The sequence below is a fragment of the Myotis davidii genome, unplaced genomic scaffold, assembly GCF_000327345.1.
Source record: "Myotis davidii unplaced genomic scaffold, ASM32734v1 scaffold79, whole genome shotgun sequence".
Classification (NCBI taxonomy): Eukaryota; Metazoa; Chordata; class Mammalia; order Chiroptera; family Vespertilionidae; genus Myotis; species Myotis davidii.
Window position 1 is genome coordinate 7,516,114 of NW_006294339.1, and position 8,221 is coordinate 7,524,334.

The window sequence follows — 8,221 nt, forward strand, 5'->3', positions numbered from 1 at the left end:
TCCATGTTCTTTCTGAGTCAATGTAAAGGCCTAAAAATAGATTACCTGCAATGCATGGGTACTCTTCTATTATAGATATGACAGGGTTATTGAAATAACAGTATCACAATTCTTTGGTCAACGTACTTTTCATTCAAAACTCACGGTGCTCATTTGAATCTCTGGGATTATGGAAAGAGTCTGAGGTTTGGAATCAGTATCAGCTTCCATATTTACAACTTACGTAATCTGAGACAAGTTTTTAAGCTCCTCTGACCCTCAGTTCCCTCACTTGTCAGATGGGCATAATTACATCTACCTTCAGGGTTGTTACAATGGTACAGTGCCCGGAAGGATGTCACCTGCATGGTGGGAGCGAAGTCAGTGTGACTTTTCTCTCCTTTTTATCTAGCATGTGTTTTTTGATCCTCTTCCAGATCTCTCAAACTGTCTTCTAACATAGTAACTAATAACAGTGGAAACTAATCTTTATCACTAATGCACAATCCATCTGGGAGAATGTCATTCCTTCCTAAATCAGGACTAATCAACGGGGCCTCAAGACCCAGCCCCGTCCTACCCTGAGCTCGTAGGAACAGATGGAAAATAGGCTGGGCAGATGGAAAAACTCCATTTTCCAACAGGAATTATTTATTTGTGAAGTTGGAGCCACTTGGAATGAGTATTTTGAATTAGGGGGATGAAATATTGTAAGATTCACAACAGGGCCATGAAATTAACTAATGCACTGTGCCTACCAGCGTCACTGTGAGGCACGGAGTAGGAATAATAATGGGGCTTTTAAAAAATGGTCCAAACACATAAATTATTTACTCGTGTGTGTGCATCAGTGTCAGTGACTCCCTTGAAGCTGTTCTGCTGCTGGCATTATCCCTCATGCCCTTCCTAAGAAAGGCTGTTCTCCGTTGCAATATCCTTTGTCTTTGTGATGAGGTTATTATAGGACATGGACATTATAAAATACCTAACTGCCATCTTAGGAGACCTGTTTAGTGTTACTCACTGTGCATAGTGTTTTCCACACCTTATATGCAGCCCTTTTGATGATCCTGCAAAGGAGGTACTTTAAAGCTTATTTTGCAAATGGATTACCTGAAATTCAATGATATTAAATAACTTACCCAAGTCATACAATAGACAGTAAGAGTTTTTCCTGCCTCTATTCTTGCATCTCAGAGATTCCCCCAAGTGCTCCCCAGCAATCAAAACATTCATCCAATCACATCACAGCCTGGTGCCGTCTACCTGGAGTCTTAGCAGGACATCAAGAGCCTTCCAGATCTGAGCATACCTTATCCAACTTCCTTCACCCTCACATCATGCTTCAGATGTATGTAACCAGAGTTGCCAGTACTCAGAACAAAGGCTGGGTTCATGGCTTAGGGGTTTTTCTCATCTTGCTTGGACTACCCAAAAAACTCAGCCCTGCCACACTCTAGGGCCCCACTTCTCACCCCATTTTGACCAATTGCTTCTCCTGTGTCAGGTGCAGCTCAGTTATAAATATTCTAGGAAGACCTTCCTGACAACAGGGGTGTTCCTGTCACTGGGCTGAGCTATGTGCCCCTGTGCTGTGGCCAAATACTGCAGGCTCTCCCCTCATGTAGCACCTACACTCTGTTGTACTCAACACCTTCAGTGTCTGCCTTCACTAACTGATTATGAGCCCTACTTCACTCATCTCTGGATGCCTGGTACCCAGCACAGCTCCAACACAGTGGGGAGTTTGTGTTTGTTAAACCAATGAGTGAGTAACTGAATGATTGGATGGATAAGAATGACAAGTGCTATCTGCTAAAGCGCCCATATGGTATGTCTGGTATTCATGATGGCCTCAGAAAACAAAGAAGTCACCCACTTAGGAGTAAGTCATGAATGTCTCATCTGCTGAGGGGCTGAAGACTGAGGGAAACCATGGGGCTGGCTGAGTGGCCTGCTCAGAGTGAGGAGGACTGAGCTGGGACAGAGGTAGATGGGGTGGACATGCGTTTTCTGACCTGATTGGTTCCAGGGAAGGAAGCTACCAATGATGCAATTCCAGAGAGGGACCAGTATGGGAAGGAAGTTCGAGTTAGTCAGTGGTATTTGGACAAGACTGTTATCTAGGCAGTTTGGAAAAATCTTAGGAAGTCTATTCAAACTATTTACTGAGGCCTGGCCATAGTAGGTTCTCAGAAACACTTTTTAAATAAAAAAGAGAGAACTATACAGGGCTGAGCTCCTCTCTTCCCTCCCTAGACACAAGAGACTCAGGGTAATTAGAAGCTCCAGAAAAAAGCAATTCAGGCTTTTACTGGCTTCTACAGGCAACCCAGGGTAGGTTGGAGCTAGGAAGGGCTGTATTCAAATCATGACTCTAACTACCACTCTTTTGCTGAGACTCTGGTCTAAGCTCTTCATTCATAATTCCCACCTCTGAGGCCTGTCATGAGTGATGTGTAAGGTCACAAAACCTGGCCCAGAGTGTGTATTTAAGGGATGATTCTCTTCCCCTTCCATTGGGTCCAGTGAACCTTGGCACAAGACAGCAGGAAACAAATCCCAAGCCACACTGGTGTGTGGGAACGCAGTTCCTTGCACTCTGCCAGTCAGGCTCTTAGAATGGGGCAGACCTGCTATTGGCAGGTGGATAATAAGTCAGGATGGAGTAGGACTGGCAGGTCTGACAAGAGATGGCCACGAAGAACTGTGCTGAGGGAAGGCAGGCCTTCACCTCTATCTCCAACTCCTGCTGGACTTTTAGCAAAGTCACACCCTCATCTGCAAAATGGTCACCATGCTTCCCATGTGTCACCCTACCCTTAGCCTGCTCTTGTGTGTTGTTCTGAAGGTAGTGAGCATGCATGGAGACATGCCCTAGGCAATGCATCACAGTGGACCTGGAGAGAAGGGAAATTCCCTCAGGAGGTGGGGGAATAATGAGCCTCAAATGCTCCTTTAAGAGGCAGGATTTACATTGGATCTCAGGCTCTGGAAGCTCCCATGTACACAGGCCTTTGTTCTAGGTCTGCCTGAGAATAGCAAAGGTCTTAATAGAATGAGTCTGTGGCCCTCAAGTCAACTGAAGACATTGATGTGATTATAACTGTGATTGTTAAAAAAGAACAGAAGAGACAAATCCAATCTTGGGGTGGTGGAACCTTCTCTCTTTTTCTGCCATTGAGATAAGGTGGCCAAGACATGGCAACCTTTCAGATGCTTCATTACTTGGAATATTTTGTCACTCCAAGTATTTTCTACATAGGAGGGACCACTCATCTTTCCATCACTGACATATTTTCATCCATCTTGAGTGCTTCTGAGGACAGAAAACTATCAGCTTTATAAAGCAGTCCACTAACAATTATAATTGTTAGTGGACTGCTTTATAAACTAACAATTATAATTGTTAGTTGAACCAAAATTGATCTCCTTATAATTCCCCATTCCTCCCACCACTCTTAGACCTAAAGAGGAGCAGAACACCTCTCCTACCTGCTTTTCTGTTCCTTCACTCTTTTGCCCACATGCTGATTATGAGGGCAGGTGGTGCCATGGCTAAGTAAGGAATGGGCAGTGTTGTTAACCAAGGTCAGTTCTGTAGGAAGTATTCTGAGGTCGAGAGGGATCATTTGGGAGGGGCTACTTATTTAGGGATTTATTTAGAGACACAGTAATGTGAAGTTAAAAATGGAGGGTGTTGGTCAGGGTTTGAATTACCTAGTAAGGGCACATATAATTTTGATTGTGCAGAATGAAACGGAATTTAATAACTAAGAGTAAGTAAAAGGGTCTTGCAAGAAAAGAAAATTGCATGTGCAGAGGCAAAAAAAAAATCAAATCACAAGCATGCATAGTATCTTTAGGAAGCTGGGAGTGGTCCATGTGACTGAAAAAAAGATGAGGAAATAGAGGCAAATGAGGCAGGAGAGGTGGGAAGTGGTGAGACAATGGAATACAGTGAGATGATTATTTCTAGCCAGTTATCAGCCAAGCTACAGTTAGTCTCATTTGATGGGTAATGGGTAGCCATTTAGTCATTATGCAGTTTTGTTACACTTTTTTCATTTATACAAAGACATTTATTTTGTATCCTCTATAGGCCAGGGCCTATTCATAACCCTGATGATTTGGCAGCACAGGGCCCAAGACATAGTTTATGCTTTATGTGTATTTTCCAAATAAATAATTACGGTAGTATATTAACTTCACTTACGACATCATTTCTTACAGTGTCTTGCATAGAATGCTAGTTCTGAAGGATGTCAAAATGTTAATTGAAAATAAAAGTAGTTTGCTCAGATAAATTTGAAATAATTAAGGGTAAGAGAGGCTTTCTTTTTTGTTTTAATTGTTCATTGGGCATTCAGACCCACTAAGGGAGAAAAGATATAGCCTATGGTGCTTCCCAAATTTTCTTGAATATGGAACACCTGTCTAGAGAAGCATCACCCGGTCTTAGTGATCCAGGGAACACATTCTGAGAAACGTAGATCTATAGAAATCAGAAACTAAGTAAAGAGGAAGAGTGGCTTTCGTCATTAAGAACATGGTGGAGGGACAAAGAGTTAGAAAAGAAGACCCAGCTGCTGTTTAAAATATCCAGCCACAAAGTAACCCATCTGATTTCCGTTTTATTTCACTGGTGATATTCACAAAGTTGTGTCTAGTTACAAGGAGTGCTGGAAAATGTAGTCTCTGCAAAATGGCTACTTTTCACTTTGAACTCCCCATTATGGGTCAGGGAATACAAATTTTGGTGGACAGCTAACTACCTCTGCTATAGTGTCTGGAAGAAAGGTTCCATGACTGAGCAGAAGAGAGAAAACTAGAAGAGTCTGGATATGCAATTTTACACAGCTGAGTTCCAAGGGCTATTATTGGTAGTTATTTTACTTTTCCTGTTACTTGCCAGGGTGAAGCAGTCAGTTTAGGCAAGTGTTGCCACAGTAACAAACAATCCCAAATTCTTACTGGCTTAGTTTTTGTTTGTGCTCAAAGTTTATCTATATATATAAAGTCTAAGCAACCAAATGACCGAATAACCAAACAACTGGTTGACCAGTTACTATGATGCACACTGACCACCAGGAGGCAGATGCTCAATGCAGGAGCTGCCCCCTGGTGGTCAGTGTGCTCCCATAGCCAACCTCCTGCAGTCATCCTTCCTTTCGGCTGGCCAACCCTGATTGGCTCTCATCAGTCCCAATCACCAGCCAGGCTGAGGGACCCCACCCATGCACAAATTTGTGCACTGGGCCCCTAGTATATATATAAAATGTTGATTTCTGCTCTGCTCCATGTTGCCTTTACTCCAGGTCCTAGACTGCTCTCTGAGAGACTACTGGCTTGTGGTTGAAGAAAAAGAGAACATAGAAGAACCCCACAATATCTTTTTAAGCTATTGTTAGGAGGGACACATTTCTTCTACCCAACTTTAATGACCCGAGTAAGTGATTAGGGTTGACAGGATGGTGCTGACAATTCTCTCAGTGGGAGAAGAGTGAGAAGTCACAGGTTAAGCCTGGTATCAATGAGATAGGGAAGAATCTCCTAGGGAGAAGACACATTTTTGGACAATAGTTATTTTGAAAACATTATAATATATCAGAGAGGGGAGTCAGAAATCCTAACCTTTGGGGTTAGGCCACTGGAAGTTCCTGTGACATTACCAACCAATTTTAAGGGAAAGTCATACCTTCAGTTGTTGGCAGTCACTCATCATTAAATAGGGGATTGGATTTCTAGTCTTGTGACTGTTAGAGGTAATGTTCTGCTCACCTGGGACTGCTCTCAGCATCCCTGGAGCCCTGAGTCCAATAGTCTCTGGAGGACAGCACCCTTTATGAGGAATAGAATCCCAAATCCTGGCCTATGAAGGTGAGAGAAGAGTCTATACAACCTAGGGTGTGTGTGTGTGTGTGTGTGTGTGTGTGTGTGTGTGTTGGAAGGAGAGGATAGCAAATCTTGAAAAAAAGTGAGGTGGAAAAGAGATTAGATGTGGCTTGGACATGCTCTTTCCTTTCCTGGTAACATCATTTCTCTTTACTCACCTGGAAAAATCTATCTCAGTACCCCAGGGTGGGCACAACGTCTTCTCCTTCAGGGAACCCTTGCTAATTCTCTCAGGTGAAGACATTTAATTCTCACTGTTCCCTCCTTCTTCCCAGGGAAAATATAGGAACACATACTTATCACACACAGACAATTATTTACGTACTTGTTATTATGGGCTGAATTGTAACCCCCCATAAAAGATACATTGGAGTCCTAACTCCCAGTACCTCAGAATGATGCCTTATCTTCAACCAGGATCTGTACAGAAGTCATCAAACTAAAATGAGGCCATTATGGTGGGCTCCAATTTAATATGACTGCTGTCCTTATAAAAAGGGGGAATTTGGACACAGAGGCAGACATGCACACAAAGAGAATGCCTCTTCCCCAACTCAAGTCACTTCTAGAGGAAAGTTATCTCCCTCTGTCTCTCCCTGATGTCTAGAAGGTCCAGGGTTTCTACAATCATTGTTGCAATTATTGATCAAACTTTACATTGTCTTTGGCCACATGGAAGGGTAGTGAGTGAATTAAAAGAGAGATCAATTTTAGCAAAACAAATTGGAGCTGGAGCTGCCTAGAGAAGAAAATGATTACGAGTAATGAGGCCCACATCTGAATGTGTTCAAACCTAGGAAGGCTGAAGGAAACTCTGCTTAGGGTTGTTGCCATGAGACTGTTGAGAAATAGCTTTGCTGGTTGGCATCTTCTAGGAAGTGGCCTACTGATCAGTGTTTTGTAATTCCTGTGAGACAGAATCTGGGTAGCCATCCCCTCCTGGCGCTGTTGAAGATTGTGTGGGGAGCAGGATGAGTGCTTTGAGCAAGGGCTTGGTACAAGGTGCCAATTGCTTTCCATCAGATGAGTCTTTGTCAGAGTTCAATCTGCTTGTGAATTATTCTGGAATCCATTCCCAGCAGAGCCATCTGTTCCCAATTGTTCTACCATCTGACCATTTACCCTCTATCAACACCTGTCCCCTGGGCACTCCCACTGACAGTTAGAGTCAACCCATTGTCCAACCTGGATAAACTGAGTCTGAGGAGAGACTGGGAAGGAGAGAGGGGAGGAGGAGGGAGACTTTTCAACACATTGGCATTCAGGGCCAAGATGTGTCTGGGGAGGCCCAACCAAGCCTTCACACAGAACTTGGGGAGAGAGCATGTGGCCCTGCCAGAGCCATATTGTGCCCCAGGCAGTCTGATGTCTCCACAAATAATATTGATGCCTTTTGTTTGGAAACTCTTTGTGGAGGCTTCCCATTTCCCAACAAGCCACGCTAAATTCTGGTCCTCCCCCAAGCCGCTTGGCCTTTTGCACAGTCCCTCAGCCAACTGTGCAGGCAGATGAGGGGCTCTGAATGCTAATGAGGGGAACGGCTGGCCTACAAACCAGATACCTGCTTTCTGAGGCGCCAGCTCTGGGAACCCCGCCTTTGTTGCTAAGGAGCCTTGGAACTGTAGCTGAAAGGCTCTAACAAGAGGGGGGGAGTGAGGAGAGGGAGAGAAGAAAGGCATTTGTGTTTAGAGCTTCACAGTTCTCTTGACCAGCTCCAAAGCTGTCCAATTTCTGATCCCAATTAGAATATCAAACTCTGTTATTGTTTCTCTTAATAATCTTGGGAAATTCCTTTGAAGAGTCAGTGAGCACTTAGCAAACCCTTTGGACAGTGTGCTCCGTACAGTTGTACTTCTTGCTTGTGTGAACAAACCACGTTGAGCATTCTGAAAACACCCTTTATTCCAGTCTCCAGAAGGCAGTCATGAGGTTGGGAGAACTAGAAGAGGGTGAAAGCTGTGGAGTTTTCAAAATGTTTATGTGAGAGCCCCATTCAACAGATGTTTTCCAGGTGCCCACTTACTGGTGAATCTGGGTTCTGTGCTGGGGACAAAAGTGAGCAAGACCTTGGTCTTGGCTTGGAGTAACCTTGAGACTTGTTAGGGAGACAGACCTCACATAGTAAAGAGAAATCTGTGGGTTATTTGCTCTTACTGTGACCCAGAGAGCACTGTTGAAGTGTGCACTGGATTCTAACCCTTGCTTAGTCCCTCCCGTGCTATAAGTCCTTAGGCAAGTACATTTATCACCTTAAGTCTCAGTTTCTCATCTGTACAATGGGAATAATAATACCAACCTAGCTGGGTTATAGTGAAGACAAATGCAGGTGAGAGAATGAGGAGCAGGA